The following is a 22,168-nucleotide window of genomic DNA, read 5'->3' as shown; positions in this document are numbered from 1 at the left end:
ATGAACCATTATTCCCATCGCCGTTGTTGCCTCAATTTCGTCAGCGACGAAGACCCTACAAGGCACATATAGGGACACTCAGGGTTCCCCATCCTCACCCACGCATTGGCTGGTGGAGGCCACGGGAACCCGCGAAGGCACTGACGGGGCGAGGTCGCCTCCACTCTAGCAAACCCTAGAAAAAATTTGGTCTATTTTTTGATTCCTTGTGTCCAATTTCAACTTTGGTTAAACAATCAATCATCCACTTGATTCGATTTGGCCGCTACCATCCATGTCTCAGACGTGCTTTCCTCAGATAAATACTTCTATCCAAACCAACCAGAATCGGCTAACATCGTGGAAGCATTGGATCATTCGCACATTGTTGAGGGGTTTGGGTCCATGTGGCCTAGAGGTGGTGGTCTCGCTAGCACACGTTGCAGCCAGAGTTCAAATGGCATTGGGTTGGAGTAGTGGCATATCCCTAGGTCCCATGGAAATGACGCGCATTGAGGGGCACATGTGTGTAGTCCACGCATCTCACAAAGCAGAGCACGACGTGCAAAGAAGGGAGCAGGGAGTGCTCTTGGCGGATGGTTGTGTCGAGTTGGGCAGTAAAAAGTCTCGATAAATCATTCATATTTCTGGGTACTTTAGCAAAATACAAACAATTAAACATCAATTTTTTTGCGTTGATAGAAACAAATAAGAGCATATAAAACCAAAGTTGCTTGACAATGAATGTTTATGATTGAATTATTTTTTCTCGGTGCCCATTCATCTACTTTTGATAATGTGGTGTATTGTTGCGTACGTATTCATTTATCATCTAGTCTACTTATGATACCATGTACCTATCCACTCATCGGTCTTGTTTACTTATTCCTATATATCCATGATGCTCACACAGTACATAAACCTTTTTCTACACCCACACTAATCTTAAGTTACCATGGGCGGATATATATATAGAGTAAGGTCCATTACAATCTCAAAAAGGAAATGCCAATTTATCTAAATATTACATACTTAATTTAGTCTCATCTAATATGTCAACAAACATTATATCATGTTTTTCATCTTGTACTATTCACTTTTTGGATAACATGACTTCATGTTATGGTTGTGCAAAATGACACAAAAATAGTGGTTCATATAAATGTTATATTTTTATAACCTGAACAACCATCACAAGTTCTATCATCTTATTCAAATGATTTTCAAATACGCACTTGGTGAAGATTATTTTTAACTTGATAACATTAGCGATGACATGAAAATAGATGATGGGTTAAAAAATCTAGAAAATTAAGTATGTTGAGATTTTGGTTAAGCTTAACAAAACAAAACAAAAATTATTCTATCTTTACAACTTAATGCACTTTCTTCTCAAACTAGGGTTCCTTTAGGGGCTCTGGTAGAGAGTATCGAAAAGGTTTTATTTTGATATGAACATATAGTGAAGAACATATATAAGTTGAAAAGATGTATGGCCAGTGGATGTGAAGCGATGCTTAATTGCATTTATTGAGCAAGATATTTTAAGTGATGACAATTTACTCAAGATATTTATCCGAAGGGAATATGTAAATTAAAGTAAGTTGAGCGTGATAACACATTTGAACTATTTTGCAAGATTAAAATCCGTCATCCCTTAACTTGCACGATCTAGTCAATTCAGTACGTGACTCCGAAAGAACATGTATATCCCCTAAACTCTATGAACAATTATATGTTTCTAAACGATTCATATCATGAATCGTGGCCCTCACATAAGTAAAATTCTAGATACGCCACTATGGGATTCCCTTGCGGAGGGTATCACCATGACAATGAAGGAGGTTTCCAATGCTGCCAAGTGAGGTAGAATGCTCCCTCTGGTCCATCAACGTGGCACGACTTGCCACAGTCAATGATGTGGTGTGCGTTGTAATGAAAGAAACGAAAGAAACCATGCACATGTCTATGTCTTGTGTATGAAGTCTGATTCTCATCCATTTTCGTGCTCCCCGTTTGGGTCCAACACTGTTGGAGATATAACTACTGAGTGTAAACCGTCCAGGAGGGGCCGGTTCACCTTCAACTACATTGAAGCCCACGAAGACCCAGAAGATGGCGCTTTAATAATGAAGCTTAGAGGCCCGGAGCCCAAAGGCGGATTAGGGCCCATAGTGATAAACCGCCATGGTTATGTAACTTGTATTGTAAGTTAGGAAAGGAGAGACCGAGCCAGACACTTGTATGAGTCGGCCTCGGGACTCTGTAGACCGGTCGGGCGTCAACCTGTGTATATAAAGGGACGACCCGGCGACGGTTCAGGGACAACAGACAACAACTCGAGACTCAGGCAAAGCGTATTTGCTCCCTAATCATCGAAACCCAATCAATTCCATCACAACTAGACGTAGGCTTTTACCTTCATCGAAGGGGCCGAACTAGTATAAAACTCCCGTATCCCTTGTCCGGTTTAACCCCTTCAAGCTAACCCGTCGCGATGGCTCCACGACTAAGTTCTTTCATGAGGACATCTGACGTGTTAATTCCACGACAGTTGGCACCCACCGTGGGGCTATCGCACATAGTTTCGAGTTCTTGAAGAGCAGCTCTGAAGGACTCAAGGGGTACGTGGTCGACCGGATGACCAAGAGTCGTCGCGGCAAGCTCTACATCGACGACGAAGGATGGGGCCCCGAGGCCGGCTCAACCGAGTATGGGTACCGGGTCCCCTTTGGCGGAATTCATGTCTTCATTGGCAAGATCGGCGAACCGGGCCCTGAGCCGGACATCTGCACCGACCTCGTCTAAACGGCTTAGCGTGCAAGTCCTGCCCGGGCTAAGCCCGCCATGAAGCGTGCGTTCGTAGGATGCGTCCACGGGATCGGATCTGAACCGGTGTCTGAAGGCGAGACGGCTGTTTATTCCGACGGTGAGTCATCCACTGGTGAAACCGAGTCCCTGTATCAAATTCATGATGGTGTGTTCGAAGGATATTCCGATGGCAACAGTATTCTGGACCTCCTTGAACCGCCAAGTCGGGTTGCTGTTTTTATGGCCGGAACACAGCCCACTTTGCAGTCTTCATCTACAACAGCAATGAATTCTGGATCAACGGCCGCGGCAGGAGGCCCAGTGCGCCGACCGGCTCAAGTCCTCTCTAGTTTGATGGATGCCTGGGCGACCTTGTTAACCACGACAGTTACGCCGGAGACGCAGGATCAGCACAATGCGGATATTGCAAAGCTGAAGGACCAGATAACACATGCTAAGGAGGACCTGGCAACTGAGGATGCTAGGATGGATGAAGAACGGGCCGCTTTGGATGCCCAGTCACAGCAGATACAGGCGCAAAATTACCGGCTCATGTTGGATCAGAATGCCTCAAACGACGTAATGCAAAGGAAGTACCGATCGCGTATGCCGCCGGTCTTCGAAGGATTGAACCTCTTTAATACGCCGGGGGCTGGGCCAAGTAACCCGGTAGCTGCAAACCGGACTGATACGCCTAGGGCAGCGCCGGAGCAACCACGATTGACGGAACCACCTCGACGGATAGATAACCCGCCACCATACGTGTCGACGGCACCAGGTCACTTTTCGAGCCCTTTGGATAACATGATTGCCGCGGCATCTCGCCTGGCAGCTATTCCGATGGAGGGCGATTCACTGGCAGCGATTGAGACACGGCGGGCTAGGGACCTTCTTCAAACCGCCATGGTGCAGCAGCAGGCTTATTCTTATAGCCGAGATAGAATTCATTCGACCCCCCGTCCGAGAAAAAGTTATAGCAGGCACATGGACGAACCGAAAGTGTCTAGTAGTGCGCGGCGCCACAATGTCCCTCAGGGACCCAATCCGACGCGTGGTGAGGTAAATGCTCAAGACGTGGTGGATAATGGCAGAGCACGAAGGGAGGCCGCTTTGGCAGCACAATATACGGGTCGTTATCAACCCGCCCCGGTTCAGCCTGCGGCGTCAGTAGACCGCGGCACCGGGTTAGCCTTTAGTTCCTGGGGAGTGTCGTATCTCATTCCGGCTCTCCGTAATGTGCGACTGCCTAAAGATTTCAAGGGTCCGCGTAAGGTGCCTAATTACACCGCTGGTCAGCCACCTGAGGCGTGGGTCGAGAGTTATGAGATGGCAATGGAGATGCTGGATGTGGATGAAGCGGCCTATGCAAAGTATTTCACGATGATGTTGGAAGGGACAGCCCGTACTTGATTGAAAAACCTACCAGCTAACTCCATCGAGTCATGGGACCAGTTGAAAGCCCGGTTTATAGCCAATTTCAAAGACACATGCAAACAGCCTATGTCCATTGTGGATCTGGATGCCTGTGTTCAAGGGGAGAACGAGTCAACAACTCATTGGGTGCACCAGGTTTCAGAAGTTTTGCATTCGTCGGACTGGATTAATGCTGGCCAAGCGATCATAACGCTGGAGAATTGCCGGTTTAAGTCACTGAAGATGAAGTTGGGACAGCTCAAGCGCCACTGCAATGACATGGGAACACTTATGGCAGCCTTGGTTAAATATGCCGATTCTGATAATACCAAGGATCCCGATTCTGATTAGGAGAAACCGGAGAAGGGAAAGAAGAACGGCGGTGCAAAAGGACAGCATCACAACCAAGGAGGCCATGGGGGTAATGGTAAGCGCAAAGCAGATAGTTCAGATTTTGTAGCTAACACCAATATGCAGCGTCGTAAAGGTAAACCGCCCCCGCGCGGTGGAGGGATGAATCTGGAACATTTGTTAAATCAGCCCTGCCCGAAACATGGGACCAGGGAAGATCCATCAACACATCTTTGGAAAGATTGTCACATTATGAAAGAGTTCAAAAATTCTGATCTATTCCGGTATGATCAGGGCCCGTCGGGCGGGTCAGGTCCAGGTTTTCATGGTGGCGGCGGTTCAAACTCTGGATTTCAGAATAATCAGGGCAACCAGAGCAACCAAGGTGGTAATAACCAACAGAATAATCAAGGGAATCAGCATCAGTCAGGTTATCAAAGTCACCCCAAGCAGTTGAATGGTGGGCAGTATCATGTGTTCACTACTAGTTTGTGCAAGCATGATCAGAAGCTTCACAAGAGAGCAGTTAATGCTGTTGAACCGGCGGTGCCACGTTACTTGCGGTGGTCCGAGCAGCCCATTGTGTGGAGCAGAGAGGATCATCCGCCCGGGTTGACAATCCGGGTCACCTCGCTTTGGTGGTGGCGCCTCAGGTGGGAGGTTATAAGTTCACCAAGGTACTAATGGATGGAGGGAGTAGCATCAATATCCTGTACTATGAGACTTTCCGTCGCATGGGATTGACATATAAGAGTCTTAAACCGTCAAACACTGTTTTTCATGGTGTGGTACCAGGTAAATCGGCATATCCTGTTGGCAAGATCGCTTTAGAAGTTGTGATTGGAGATGAGCATGATTCCAGGTCTGAGACATTGACCTTTGAAGTGGTGAAGATCCAGAGCCCGTATCACGCACTATTTGGACGGCTGGCTTACGCCAAATTCATGGCGAGGCCCTGCTATATCTATTTATAGCTCAAAATGCCAGGTCATAAGGGGACTATCACAGTACATGGAAACTGAAAGATCGCTTTGGATTGTGAGGAAGGTGGTGCGGCCTATGCTGAGTCGGTTTGTGCTACAGAGGAGCTGAAGTTTTACAAAGATAATGTTGATCCGACAGACATGACCCCTCTAAAGAAGCCCATCACCGAGCATGACCCGACCTTGAAGTTCAAATCGGCCGATGAGACGAAACATGTTGACTTTGTTCCTGGCGATTCATCCAAACAGTTTAGCATCAGCACCAATCTGGATCTGAAATAGGAAAGCGCGCTCATCGAGTTCATCCGTGAGAACCGGGACATCTTTGTTGGGTTTCGTAGTAATTTCAAAAAATTTCCTACGCGCACACAGGATCATGTGATGCATAGCAATGAGAGGAGAGTGTTGTCTACGTACCCAACGCAGACCGACTGCGGAAGCGATGACACGACGTAGAGGAAGTAGTCGTACGTCTTCACGATCCAACCGATCAAGCACCGAAACTACGGCACCTCCGAGTTCGAGCACACGTTCAGATCGATGACGATCCCCGGACTCCGATCCAGCAAAGTGTCGGGGAAGAGTTTCGTCAGCACGACGGCGTGGTGACAATCTTGATGAACTACAGCAGCAGGGCTTCGCCTAAACTCCGCTACAGTATTATCGAGGAATATGGTGGCAGGGGGCACCGCACACGGCTAAGGAATCGATCACGTGGATCAACTTGTGTCAACTTGTGTGTTTAGAGGTGCCCCTGCCTCCGTATATAAAGGAGCCAAGGGGGGGAGGAGGCGCCGGCCAGGAGGAGGTGGCGCAGGAGGAGTCCTACTCCTACCGGGAGTAGGACTCCCCTCCAATCCTATTCCAACTAGGAATCCCCAAAGGGGGAAAGAGGAGAAGGGTGGCCGGCCACCTCTCCTAGTCCTAATAGGACTAGGGGAAGGGGGGAGGCGCGCAGCCCTGGTGGGCAGCCCTTTCACCTTTCCACTAAGGCCCATGAAGGCCCATATGGTTCCCGGGGGGTTCCGGTAACCTCCCGGTAACCCGGTAAAATCCCGATTTCACCCGGAACACTTCCGATGTCCAAACATAGACTTCCAATATATCAATCTTTATGTCTCGACCATTTCGAGACTCCTCGTCATGTCCGTGATCACATTCGGGACTCCGAACAACCTTCGGTACATCAAAATGCATAAACTCATAATATAACTGTCATCGTAACCTTAAGCGTGCGGACCCTACGGGTTCGAGAACAATGTAGACATGACCGAGACACGTCTCTGGTCAATAACCAATAGCGGGACCTGGATGCCCATATTGGCTCCTACATATTCTACGAAGATCTTTATCGGTCAGACCGCATAACAACATACGTTGTTCCCTTTGTCATCGGTATGTTACTTGCCCGAGATTCGATCGTCGGTATCCAATACCTAGTTCAATCTCGTTACCGGCAAGTCTCTTTACTCGTTCCGTAATACATCATCTCACAACTAACATATTAGTTGTAATGCTTGCAAGGCTTATGTGATGTGTATTACCGAGAGGGCCCAGAGATACCTCTCCGACAATCGGAGTGACAAATCCTAATCTCGAAATACGTCAACCCAACATCGACCATTGGAGACACCTGTAGTACTCCTTTATAATCACCCAGTTACGTTGTGACGTTTGGTAGTACCCAAAGTGTTCCTCCGGTAAACGGGAGTTGCATAATCTCATAGTCATAGGAACATGTATAAGTCATGAAGAAAGCAATAGCAACATACTAAACGATCGGGTGCTAAGCTAATGGAATGGGTTATGTCAATCAGATCATTCTACTAATGATGTGACCTCGTTAATCAAATAACAACTCATTGTTCATGGTTAGGAAACATAACCATCTTTGATTAACGAGCTAGTCAAGTAGAGGCATACTAGTGACACTTTGTTTGTCTATGTATTCACACATGTATTATGTTTCCGGTAAATACAATTCTAGCATGAATAATAAACATTTATCATGATTATAAGGAAATAAATAATAACTTTATTATTGCCTCTAGGGCATATTTCCTTCAGTCTCCCACTTGCACTAGAGTCAATAATCTAGATTACACTGTAATGATTCTAACACCCATGGAGCCTTGGTGCTGATCATGTTTTGCTCGTGGAAGAGGCTTAGTCAACGGGTCTGCAACATTCAGATCCGTATGTATCTTGCAAATCTCTATGTCTCCCACCTGGACTAGATCCCGGATGGAGTTGAAGCGTCTCTTGATGTGTTTGGTCCTTTTGTGAAATCTGGATTCCTTTGCCAAGGCAATTGCACCAGTATTGTCACAAAAGATTTTCATTGGACCCGATGCGCTAGGTATGACACCTAGATCGGATATGAACTCCTTCATCCAGACTCCTTCATTTGCTGCTTCCGAAGCAGCTATGTATTCCGCTTCACATGTAGATCCCGCTACGAAGCTTTGTTTAGAACTGCACCAACTGACAGCTCCACCGTTTAATGTAAACACGTATCCGGTTTGCGATTTAGAATCGTCCGGATCAGTGTCAAAGCTTGCATCAACGTAACCTTTTACGATGAGCTCTTTGTCACCTCCATATACAAGAAACATATCCTTAGTCCTTTTCAGGTATTTCAGGATGTTCTTGACCGCTGTCCAGTGATCCACTCCTGGATTACTTTGGTACCTCCCTGCTAAACTTATAGCAAGGCATACATCAGGTCTGGTACACAGCATTGCATACATGATAGATCCTATGGCTGATGCATAGGGAACATCTTTCATATTCTCTCTATCTTCTGCAGTGGTCGGGCATTGAGTCTTACTCAATTTCACACCTTGTAACACAGGCAAGAACCCTTTCTTCGCTTGATCCATTTTGAACTTCTTCAAAATTTTGTCAAGGTATGTGCTTTGTGAAAGTCCAATTAAGCGTTTTGATCTATCTCTATGGATCTTAATGCCTAATATGTAAGCAGCTTCACCGAGGTCTTTCATTGAAAAACTTTTATTCAAGTATCCCTTTATGCTATCCAGAAATTCTATATCATTTCCAATCAGTAATATGTCATCCACATATAATATCAGAAATGCTACAGAGCTCCCACTCACTTTCTTGTAAATACAGGCTTCTCCGAAAGTCTGTATAAAACCAAATGCTTTGATCACACTATCAAAACGTTTATTCCAACTCCGAGAGGCTTGCACCAGTCCATAAATGGATCGCTGGAGCTTGCACACTTTGTTAGCTCCCTTTGGATCGACAAAACCTTCTGGTTGCATCATATACAACTCTTCTTCCAGAAATCCATTCAGGAATGCAGTTTTGACATCCATTTGCCAAATTTCATAATCATAAAATGCGGCAATTGCTAACATGATTCGGACGGACTTAAGCATCGCTACGGGTGAGAAGGTCTCATCGTAGTCAATTCCTTGAACTTGCCGAAAACCTTTTGCAACAAGTCGAGCTTTGTAGACAGTAACATTACCATCAGCGTCAGTCTTCTTCTTAAAAATCCATTTATTCTCAATTGCTTGCCGATCATCGGGCAAGTCAACCAAAGTCCATACTTTGTTCTCATACATGGATCCCATCTCAGATTTCATGGCTTCAAGCCACTTTACGGAATCTGGGCTCACCATCGCTTCTTCATAGTTCGTAGGTTCATCATGATCTAATAGCATGACCTCCAGAACAGGATTACCGTACCACTCTGGTGCGGACCTTACTCTGGTTGATCTACGCGGTTCAGTAGTATCTTGATCTGAAGTTTCATGATCATTATCATTGGCTTCCTCACTAACTGGTGTAGGTGTCACTGAAACAGTTTTCTGTGATGAACTACTTTCCAGTAAGGGAGCAGGTACAGTTACCTCGTCAAGTTCTACTTTCCTCCCACTCACTTCTTTCGAGAGAAACTCCTTCTCTAGAAATGATCCATTCTTAGCAACGAATGTTTTGCCTTCGGATCTGTGATAGAAGGTGTACCCAACAGTTTCCTTTGGGTATCCTATGAAGACACATTTCTCCGATTTGGGTTCGAGCTTATCAGGTTGAAGCTTTTTCACATAAGCATCGCAGCCCCAAACTTTAAGAAACGACAACTTTGGTTTCTTGCCAAACCACAGTTCATAAGGCGTCGTCTCAACGGATTTTGATGGTGCCCTATTTAACGTGAATGCGGCCGTCTCTAAAGCATATCCCCAAAATGATAGCGGTAAATCAGTAAGAGACATCATAGATCGGACCATATCTAGTAAAGTACGATTACGACATTCGGACACACCATTACGCTGTGGTGTTCCGGGTGGCGTGAGTTGCGAAACTATTCCACAGTTTTTCAAATGTACACCAAACTCGTAACTCAAATATTCTCCTCCACGATCAGATCGTAGAAACTTTATTTTCTTGTTACGATGATTTTCAACTTCACTCTGAAATTCTTTGAACTTTTCAAATGTTTCAGACTTATGTTTCATTAAGTAAATATACCCATATCTGCTTAAATCATCTGTGAAGGTGAGAAAATAACGATATTCGCCACGAGCCTCAATATTCATCGGGCCACATACATCGGTATGTATGATTTCCAACAAATCTGTTGCTCTCTCCATAGTACCGGAGAACGGTGTTTTAGTCATCTTGCCCATGAGGCACGGTTCGCAAGTACCAAGTGATTCATAATCAAGTGGTTCCAAAAGTCCATCGGTATGGAGTTTCTTCATGCGCTTTATACCGATATGACCTAAACGACAGTGCCACAAATAAGTTGCACTTTCATTATCAACTCTGCATCTTTTGGCTTCAACATTATGAATATGTGTATTACTACTATCGAGATTCAATAAAAATAGACCACTCTTCAAGGGTGCATGACCATAAAAGATATTACTCATATAAATAGAACAACCATTATTCTCTGATTTAAATGAATAACCGTCTCGCATTAAACAAGATCCAGATATAATGTTCATGCTCAACGCTGGCACCAAATAACAATTACTTAGGTCTAATATTAATCCCGAAGGTAGATGTAGAGGTAGCGTGCCGACTGCGATCACATCGACTGTGGAACCGTTTCCCACGCGCATCGTCACCTCGTCCTTTGCCAGTGCCCGCTTATTCTGTAGTCCCTGTTTCGAGTTGCAAATATTAGCAACAGAACCAGTATCAAATACCCAGGTGCTACTGCGAGCTCTAGTAAGGTACACATCAATAACATGTATATCACATATACCTTTGTTCACCTTGCCATCCTTCTTATCCGCCAAATACCTGGGGCAGTTCCGCTTCCGGTGACCAGTCTGCTTGCAGTAGAAGCACTCAGTTTCAGGCTTAGGTCCAGACTTGGGTTTCTTCTCTTGAGCAGCAACTTGCTTGCCGTTCTTTTTGAAGTTCCCCCTTTTCTTCCCTTTGCCCTTTTTCTTGAAACTAGTGGTCTTGTTAACCATCAACACTTGATGCTCCTTCTTGATTTCTACCTCCGCAGCTTTCAGCATTGCGAAGAGCTCGGGAATAGTCTTGTTCATCCCTTGCATATTATAGTTCATTACGAAGCTCTTGTAGCTTGGTGGCAGTGATTGGAGAATTCTGTCGATGACGCAATCATCCGGAAGATTAACTCCCAATTGAATCAAGTGATTATTATACCCAGACATTTTGAGTATATGCTCACTGACAGAACTGTTCTCCTCCATCTTGCAGCTATAGAACTTATTGGAGACTTCATATCTCTCAATCCAGGCATTTGCTTGAAATATTAACTTCAACTCCTGGAACATCTCATATGCTCCATGACGTTCAAAACGTCGTTGAAGTCCCGATTCTAAGCCGTAAAGCATGGCACACTGAACTATCGAGTAGTCATCAGCTTTGCTCTGCCAGACGTTCATAACATCTGGCGTTGCTCCAGCAGCAGGCCTGGCACCCAGCGGTGCTTCCAGGACGTAATTCTTCTGTGCAGCAATGAGGATAATCCTCAAGTTACGGACCCAGTCCGTGTAATTGCTACCATCATCTTTCAACTTTGCTTTCTCAAGGAACGCATTAAAATTCAAGGGAACAACAACACGAGCCATCTATCTACAATTAACATAAACAAGCAAGATACTATCAGGTACTAAGTTCATGATAAATTTAAGTTCAATTAATCATATTACTTAAGAACTCCCACTTAGATAGACATCCCTCTAATCCTCTAAGTGATTACGTGATCCAAATCAACTAAACCATAACCGATCATCACGTGAGATGGAGTAGTTTTCAATGGTGAACATCGTTATGTTGATCATATCTACTATATGATTCACGCTCGACCTTTCGGTCTCCGTGTTCCGAGGCCATATCTGCATATGCTAGGCTCGTCAAGTTTAACCTGAGTATTCTGCGTGTGCAAAAACTGGCTTGCACCCGTTGTAGATGGACGTAGAGCTTATCACACCCGATCATCACGTGGTGTCTGGGCACGACGAACTTTGGCAACGGTGCATACTCAGGGAGAACACTTCTTGATAATTTAGTGAGAGATCATCTTATAATGCTACCGTCAATCAAAGCAAGATAAGATGCATAAAAAGATAAACATCACATGCAATCAATATAAGTGATATGATATGGCCATCATCATCTTGTGCTTGTGATCTCCATCTCCGAAGCACCGTCATGATCACCATCGTCACCGGTGCGACACCTTGATCTCCATCGTAGCATCATTGTCGTCTTGCCAATCTTATGCTTTCACGACTATCACTACCGTTTAGTAATAAAGTAAAGCATTACATCGCGATTGCATTGCATACAATAAAGCGACAACCATATGGCTCCTGCCAGTTGCCGATAACTTGGTTACAAAACATGATCATCTCATACAATAAAATTCAGCATCATGCCTTGACCATATCACATCACAACATGCCCTGCAAAAACAAGTTAGACGTCCTCTACTTTGTTGTTGCATGTTTTTACGTGGCTGCTACGGGCTTAAGTAAGAACCAATCTCACCTACGCATCAAAACCACAACGATAGTTTGTCAAATAGACTCCGTTTTAACCTTCTCAAGGACCGGGCGTAGCCATACTTGGTTCAACTAAAGTTGGAGAGGCAGTCGCCCGCAAGCCATCTCTGTGCAAAGCACGTCGAGGGAACCGGTCTCGCGTAAGCGTACGCGTAAGGTTGGTCCGGGTCGTCTCGTCCAACAATACCGCCGAACCAAAATATGACATGCTGGTAGGCAGTATGACTTGTATCGTCCACAACTCACTTGTGTTCTACTCGTGCATATAACATCAACATCAATAACCAGGCTCGGATGCCACTGTTGGGTTTCGTAGTAATTTCAAAAAATTTCCTACGCGCACACAGGATCATGTGATGCATAGCAACGAGAGGAGAGTGTTGTCTACGTACCCAACGCAGACCGACTGCGGAAGCGATGACACGACGTAGAGGAAGTAGTCGTACGTCTTCACGATCCAACCGATCAAGCACCGAAACTACGGCACCTCCGAGTTCGAGCACACGTTCAGCTCGATGACGATCCCCGGACTCCGATCCAGCAAAGTGTCGGGGAAGAGTTTCGTCAGCACGACGGCGTGGTGACAATCTTGATGAACTACAGCAGCAGGGCTTCACCTAAACTCCGCTCCAATCCTATTCCAACTAGGAATCCCCAAAGGGGGAAAGAGGAGAAGGGTGGCCGGCCACCTCTCCTAGTCCTAATAGGACTAGGGGAAGGGGGGAGGCGCGCAGCCCTGGTGGGCAGCCCTTTCACCTTTCCACTAAGGCCCATGAAGGCCCATATGGTTCCCGGGGGGTTCCGGTAACCTCCCGGTAACCCGGTAAAATCCCGATTTCACCCGGAACACTTCCGATGTCCAAACATAGACTTCCAATATATCAATCTTTATGTCTCGACCATTTCGAGACTCCTCGTCATGTCCGTGATCACATTCGGGACTCCGAACAACCTTCGGTACATCAAAATGCATAAACTCATAATATAACTGTCATCGTAACCTTAAGCGTGCGGACCCTACGGGTTCGAGAACAATGTAGACATGACCGAGACACGTCTCTGGTCAATAACCAATAGCGGGACCTGGATGCCCATATTGGCTCCTACATATTCTACGAAGATCTTTATCGGTCAGACCGCATAACAACATACGTTGTTCCCTTTGTCATCGGTATGTTACTTGCCCGAGATTCGATCGTCGGTATCCAATACCTAGTTCAATCTCGTTACCGGCAAGTCTCTTTACTCGTTCCGTAATACATCATCTCACAACTAACATATTAGTTGTAATGCTTGCAAGGCTTATGTGATGTGTATTACCGAGAGGGCCCAGAGATACCTCTCCAACAATCGGAGTGACAAATCCTAATCTCGAAATACGCCAACCCAACATCGACCATTGGAGACACCTATAGTACTCCTTTATAATCACCCAGTTACGTTGTGACGTTTGGTAGTACCCAAAGTGTTCCTCCGGTAAACGGGAGTTGCATAATCTCATAGTCATAGGAACATGTATAAGTCATGAAGAAAGCAATAGCAACATACTAAACGATCGGGTGCTAAGCTAATGGAATGGGTCATGTCAATCAGATCATTCTACTAATGATGTGACCTCGTTAATCAAATAACAACTCATTGTTCATGGTTAGGAAACATAACCATCTTTGATTAACGAGCTAGTCAAGTAGAGGCATACTAGTGACACTCTGTTTGTCTATGTATTCACACATGTATTATGTTTCCGGTAAATACAATTCTAGCATGAATAATAAACATTTATCATGATTATAAGGAAATAAATAATAACTTTATTATTGCCTCTAGGGCATATTTCCTTCAATCTTTGCGTGGAAACCTTCTGACATGCCAGGTGTACCAAGGGAACTCGCTGAGCACACTCTCAATATTGATCCAAAGTTTAAACCGGTCAAGCAATTTCTTCGCCGCTTTAATGAGGAAAGACGCAAGGACATTGGTGAAGAGGTAGACCGGCTATTGGCTGCTGGGTTTATCGTCGAAGTATTTCACCCCGAGTGGTTGGCTAATCCGGTGTTCGTTCTTAAGAAAAACGGCACTTGGCGTATGTGTGTAGACTACACTGATTTGAACAAGGCTTGTCCGGCAGATCCTTTTGCTCTCCCGCGTATTGATCATATTATTGATGCGACGGCGGGTTGTGAGCGCCTGTGTTTCTTGGATGCTTATTCAGGTTATCATCAGATTAAGATGGCAGTTAAGGACCAGGAGAAGACAGCCTTCATCACTCCCTTTGGAGCCTTCTGTTATATTTCTATGCCCTTTGGGCTCAAAAGTGCCCAGGCAACTTATCAGCGTTGTGTGCAAAATTGTCTTCACATGCAGATTGGGCGTAATGTTCATGCCTACGTGGATGACATTGTGGTAAAGTCCAGGAAGAAGGAAACCTTGATAGATGACCTCAAGGAGACGTTTGACAATCTTCGGGTTTACAAAATGATGCTTAATCCGGACAAGTGCGTTTTTGGTGTTTCGGCAGGCAAGCTCTTAGGTTTTCTGGTGTCCAACAGAGGTATTGAGGCTAATCCGGAAAAAAACAAAGCGATTACATCCTTGGCTAAACCGAAGTGTATCAATGATGTTCAGCATCTAGCGGGTCGAATTGCAGCCCTTAGCCGGTTTATCAGTCGTTTGGGAGAGAAGGCGATTCCTTTGTATCAGATGTTGAAAAAGACAGACGATTTTGTCTGGAGTGACGCAGCTAATGTGGCATTTGAGGACTTAAAGTGGCAGTTGGTTGAACCGCTAGTTCTTGCCGCTCCAATTGACAAAGAACCTTTGTTATTGTACGTGGTTGCTAATGCCCATGCTGTCAGCGTGGCAATTGTGGTGGAGCGCAAGGAGACTGGTAAGGAATATCCGGTTCAACGGCCGGTTTATTACATCAGCGAAGTGTTGATCAAGTCAAAACAATGGTATCCGCATTGGCAGAAGCTCGTGTATGGAGTTTTTATGGCAAGTCGGAAGCTCAAACAATACTTTCAAGGCCATCCCATCACAGTGGTTAGTTCCACTCCCTTGGGCGATATAATTCAGAACAAGGAAGCCACTGGCCGGGTTGCAAAGTGGGCAATTGAGCTTGGCCCACATGGCTTGAAGTATATGCCTCGAACCGCCATCAAATCTCAGACGTTTGTTGACTTCATCAATGATTGGACCGAGTTACAGGCACCAGAGGACAAACCGGACAGTGCATACTAGACTATTCACTTTGATGGGTCCCGACAATTGGAAGGCTCGGGGGCTGGAGTTGTCCTTACTTCCCCTCGAAGTGACAAAATTTGTTATGTTCCCCGCTTAATGTTTCCCTGTACTAACAATGCAGCTGAGTACGAAGCCTTACTCCACGGTCTCTGCGTGGCTAAGGAGATGAACTTAAGTCGTGTTCGTTGTTTTGGAGATTCTGATCTGGTGGCTCAGCAAGTCTCTGGTACTTGGGATTCTAAGGATCCACTCATGGCGGCTTATAGACGTGAGGTGGATATTGTGGCAGGTCACTTTAAGGGTTATCAAGTTGAGTACATTGACCTACGTAAAAATGAAGCAGCAGACGCTTTAAGCTGGCTGGGATCTCAGCGTAAACCGGTACCACCCAATACCTTTTTAGATATCCTGCATAACCCGTCTATTAAGTTGCCTTCAGAGGAGGATTTAGTTGTTCCTGATCCAGAGGCCCAATTGGTGGCCGCTTTACACATCACTCCAGATTGGACGGTTCCATATTTGGCGTATATGAACCGGGGAGAGCTACCAGATGATGAGGTTTTTGCCAGACAGATAATCCGGCGGTCCAAGTCCATGGTTATTCACAATGGCGAGCTGCACCGTTGCAGTGTCTCAGGCATGTTTCAACGTTGTGTTTCTCCTGAAGAGGGAGAAGAGATTCTACGTGAAATCCATGAAGGGGATTGTGGTCACCATGCCAGTTCAAAATCCCTGGTGGCTAAAGCTTTTCGTCATGGGTTCTATTGGTTGACAGCTCATGCTGATGCGGAGGATCTGGTAAAGCGGTGTGACGCTTGTCAGAAGTTTTCACGTCGAGCTCATGTTCCGGCTCAAGAACTACGGATGATTCCTATCACTTGGCCTTTTTCCACTTGGGGGCTTGATATGGTGGGACCTTTTAAGCGTTCCAAGGATAAGAAGACCCACCTGTTGGTGGCGGTTGACAAGTTCACTAAATGGGTTGAAGCGGAGCCCGTCAGCAAGTGTGATGCAGCCACGGCGGTTCAATTTCTTAAAAAGATCATTTTCCGTTTTGGTTTTCCTCACAGCATCATCACAGATAATGGCAAAAACCTTTCTAAAGGTGAGATGGAGGATTTCTGTCAGAGAGAGCACATCCGGCTTGATTTAGCATCCGTAGCACACCCCCAGTCCAATGGTCAAGCTGAGAGGGCGAATCAAGAAATCCTGAAGGGTATCAAGCCCCGGCTTATGGTTCCTTAGAAGCGGATGCCGGGTTGCTAGGTGGAAGAATTACCATCTGTGTTATGGAGTATAAACACCACCCCAAACCGATCTACGGGTTATACACCTTTTTCATGGTTTAGAGGGCTGAGGTAGTCCTTCCCAGTGATATTCGTCATAACTCGCCCCGGGTTGCCAATTATGTTGAAGCGGACAATGAGCAAGCACGCCAAGAGGCGCTGGACCTGTTAGATGAGAAACATGACATGGCTTTGGCTCGATCGGCGGTTTATCAACAAGACCTGCGGCGTTATCACAGCCGCCGGGTTAAGACAAGAACCTTTCAAGAAGGCGATTTAGTGCTCCGGCTCATCCACGATCAGACCGATATGCACAAGTTATCCCCACCTTGGGAAGGACCCTTTGTGGTCAGCAAGAATTTGCACAACGGATCATATTACCTCATTGAAGTTCGAGATAACTCGTGCAATTCTGAGGAGGAGACCCGGCGGCCGTGGAACATAGCTCTCCTTTGGCCTTACTATACTTGAGCCATAGGCTTTTCTTATGTACATATTTCAACAATGTATATATTATGATCAATATAATAAACCGGCATCCTTGCTATAAGCAGGGCCTCTGCTGTTTTTTCTCAAATATCCTTTGAGTTCTATGGGGGCTTCAGCTGACAAAGCGGAGTACTACCTTTCAAACCGACTATCAAGCCACAATACAGCTTGGGAGCTTCACACCCAATGGGCCAAAGAGAGCTGGATGCTATGCATAGCTCAAACATAGGCACCCATGAGCATAGCTCACAAAGTTACTTGGGGGCTCCTTGTGTAAAATACCAAGGAGTTTGAAAGGACCCTTGTAGCTGGGTACCGACCCACGGCTTGGGAGCCTGGTGTATTCACCTAAAACCCCGGGTTAACCTGCCTTCATCAAGTAAGCCACTCCTATCCAGGTAATCCTGGCATGACCCGTCGAACGTTTGACAGTTACTCTCATTGAGACCCTGAACTTGTCAAAGTTAAAACGACGATTGGTTAGTTGGAGGCCCATCTTAAAAGGCTTTGTCAAATGGTTTAACTCAGTGGCCTGGCAGCCCATGAAAAGCCTCGAATTTGGGCCTGGCAGCCCTTGAAAAGCCTCGACTACAAGTTTTATTTGCTTCTTTGAAGTTTTCTCTCCTTTGATAAGGTTCTGAGTTAAACCGGCGTCTCTTGACCCCGTATGACTTTTCAGTCATTATATTAACCCGGTGTTTGTTAACCCGGCTTGGTTTTCAATTATAAGTTGTAAGACCACATCCAATTATAAACCGGTGTTTATTAACCTGTCCTGGCTTTGACTATATGTCGCCACTTTGATCATCTGGTGTTCATCGTAACCCGACATGACTTATTCATAACATCATTATAAGGAAGGGGTTATAACAGTTCAAGATTTGAGTTTTTACCCTCACTAAGGAATTTCGTATCACAGGTATGAGTTATTTCATATTTATTCCGCTCTGGTTATTAGCCAGGCTTTAGTATGACCCGTCCAGCGGTAAACCGCCAGGACAATTCTTTTTATGCAGACATAGGGATTGCATACTATATTATGATATATAAGCCAACACTGAAATTGTCATGGCGGATCAAACAAAGTATATCCCAGTGCATGATGGCATCAGATCAAAGTATTTAACTAGCCTATTACAAGGCGCTTTACGGCCCAAAATGAGGAATTATCCTTTCCACAGAGAAAAGTTTATGAAACATCAATCAGATTGCCGAATCAGGACTCATCACCATGTTGACGTGAAGTTGATGGATCATCCGGCGTCGGTTCAGCCTCCTCCTCCCCATCTAGTGGCTGGAAGTTAGTGGTGGTCCAGTCAATCCAGGTTAAAGCCTGAAAGACAGCCTCTTCACTTATAAGTTCAGTCAGATCAACGTCAGGGGCGTAAGTGTGCTTACGGATTGGTGGAATAAGATTTTGCACTTCTGGCATGACAGTCTCAATCCGTTTGTTGTTGGCGTCATAGAAGGACCGGTGAACAGTCAAGCTAGCTTCTTCTGCCAATTGACTCGCCAGAGGATGCATCTCCCTTGTCACATTTTTGAGGGCTTCGTTATCAAACTCTGCCCCGTCTTCTTGTTCACTAGGAAAGCCCTTGGCAATATCAATCGGATCTAGGTCAGCTATCCATGCTTTGGCTCGGGTAAGTGCCAGCAAAGCGCCAGCCCTGGCAGCAGATCGCTGCATCTCTTCTATCTACGCTAGCATCATGGATAACCTTGCTAGAGTGTCCTTGATCGATGTTGGGGCCGGATTGTTGTATGAGGTTGCGCAGATAACCCGTTGGGCACCGGTATACAACTGTTCAACCAGAGTATATGCTGCCTTCAGCTTCATCCGCATATCAGAGCCCAGATGAGCAATGCGGCCACCTACAGCGGTTTAAGAATTTCATGTTAAACCAGCAAATTACAAAGATGGTCATTCAAGAAGCCTTGGCAAAAGTACTTACCAAATACTACAGAGGTCATGGCATTCACTTGGCGTTTCAACCCAGTAAGCTCTTCCGCCACCGGTTTAAGAGCCGACTCGGTGTCTTCAGCCCGCTTCAGCAATGCAGTCTTTTCAGTATCCCAGTTGGCACGCTCAGTCTTGAACCATTCTTTGAGTTGTTCCATGGTGGTTAAAGCGGTTTTTAGCTCATCCTTGGCCTTGGAAGTTTCTGCTTGTTGGGATTTGATATTCTCTTGAAGATCAGCAATTTGAGAGCCTTGGTGATTTATATCATCCTTCCACAGTCAGAGGAGCATGTAAACATTTTATCGAAAGTCCCAAGCATATAACCAGTTATACACTTGGCACTTGGGGGCTAATGCGGATTGTTTCTTTCCTGCTGATTGTTTGAAGTCCCAAGGATCAATACAAGTTTTAATCTTGGCACTTGGGGGCTAATGTGTGTTTGATCAAAAAAATACACAAGGAAAGTCAAGTACAGTATGGAGTATAGAAGTCCCGATTTGTTTTTGCAAGACAAACCGACCCTTGGGGGCTACGAAGTCCAAGTGTTCTTTATCTTTAAAAGTCCCAGTTTATCTTCAAGAGATAAACCACCGGCCCTTGGGGGCTGCAATACAATAAATGTACAGAATAAAGATGAAAGTGTTTACCTCATAGCGTTCCTTCATCAGATTTACCAAACCGGCCTCATAATCCCGGCTTGTGAAGAGGCAGTTCAAGAATCCGGAATGAAGATCCTGAGCAGAAAAATTGGCATAGCTTGACAAGTCGGTCTTCCCCTTCCCTTTGCCCATAACAGCAAATTCGTCCTTGGCGTTATGTTTTGACAAAACAAATGGATTGCCCGTGGCGGTATAAGCAGTGCCAGTAACAACAACATCATCATTATCTTTGGCTGGGCTTCGCAGATTGGCGGCAGGGCTTGGCAGCAGGGCTTGGCGGATCACCAGTTGAACTCCGTGGATCAACAACTAGACTTGGAGGCGTGGCATGTGGATTTGATGTATCAACATGTGTAGCCGGGTCAGCTTCCGGAGGATTAGCATCAGTAGCTGGGTCTTGTGGAGCAGAGTCATCTATGACAATATCAGGATTTTCACCAGCATTTTCTGGGGTCTTCTCCGGATCAACATCGTCAGTGGGGCCACTGGTCTTAGCTTTCTTGCTCAATCGGGCCTTGGCACTACAACATCAAAGTAAGGAATAGTACGATAAACCGACGCATGAAGAAACAAACCGAAAAGCAATACACTTACATAGCGACGGTCTTGAGGGGAGGCAGCTGAGTGGTTGTTGAACCGCTAGACGAATTGGAAGATGCCTGGTAATTCGGATCAGACGGATTGAGTGGGTATCAGAAGAAACCCTTCAAGGGATAAAGTTTTTCGGGAGAACAAGTAACCTCTGGACGACGCTTTCGGGTTGGTGTGTCCGGTAAACCGGAAGAGGTGACCTGTTGGCCACTGTGTCGGGTTGTGCGATGCCCTTTAGGCTGCTGTGTCTATAAAGAAAATTTTGGATCCAAATAAGCAAGAGGGTGAGAGTATTTCACTTTCCGAACTGCACGGCGAAATATTTGAACCGGCACAAGATCTGAATCGGAGGAAAGAGAGATTACCTCAACATGGTCCGCACGGCTGACCTCTGCATCATCCTGATAAAAGTCATTGTTAATAAAATGTATGAAAAGGGAGCCAAGGGAGTCAAGTTTTACCTCTTGGTCTGAATCATCAACATCTTCGGGCGGATCAGCAGCTTCGCCAGTTTTCTTCTTGGCTGCTCTCTTTATAACCTTGCTCTTTGGACGAGGAGCCCTTGTCTGTTTATCTGAAGCTTTCTTTTTCCAAAAGGAGCTATTGGCCTGTAAAATTAAACCGAGATTTATTAGAACCATGGTAAAGCGGAAGCAGATCAAGAAAGCACAGAGTTTAAATCTTTACCGCTGGTGGTTTGTTGGCGGTATAAAAGCGGGCCAGCCCGGTTTGGCTGCATGCGGTGGTTGATTCGTTTAACATCTTCTTCACCGATTCAGTGACTTCATCATCAATCATTTCTATTTCATTAAACCGTTGAGGGTCCTTGGCGTCGCTGGTATACTCATGCATTAATCTGGAGCGGCGACTTAAGGGAAGGGTGTGCCATTTAACCCAGCAGCGAATGAGATCAACACCAGTTAAACCGTTAGCCAAGAGAGCCCGGAGCTTGGCGAGTTGAGGTGCATAAGTTTGCCGTTCTTTGGCAGTTAATTGTCGAGGTAAAGGGTGGCCGTTGCTAAGCCGGTGAGGGCGGTAACCTGGCAAGGGATTTTCTCCAGTAGGGGCAATTTCTGACAGTAAAACCAAGTTTGGTTCCAGTCTTTGGGATGACTGTGGTGTGATGCATGTGGGAAATCAACTTCTTTCCTCTTCTGGATTGATACCCCACCAAGTTCCATGTTAGGACCATCAGAAAACTCAGTTCGGCGGTTTAAATGGAAAAAATCCCGGAAGAGTTCAACGGATGGTTCCTCTTGAAGGTAAACTTCGCAAAAAACTTGAACGTTGCATATATTTGATATGGAGTTTGGTCCAATATCTTGTGGATGGATTTGAAAACTAGCAAGGACATCCCAGAAATTTTTTGATCCGGGAGGGC

The sequence above is a fragment of the Triticum aestivum genome, chromosome 6B (assembly GCF_018294505.1).
Source record: "Triticum aestivum cultivar Chinese Spring chromosome 6B, IWGSC CS RefSeq v2.1, whole genome shotgun sequence".
NCBI lineage: Eukaryota > Viridiplantae > Streptophyta > Magnoliopsida > Poales > Poaceae > Triticum > Triticum aestivum.
Note: the sequence above shows the minus strand (reverse complement) of the source record.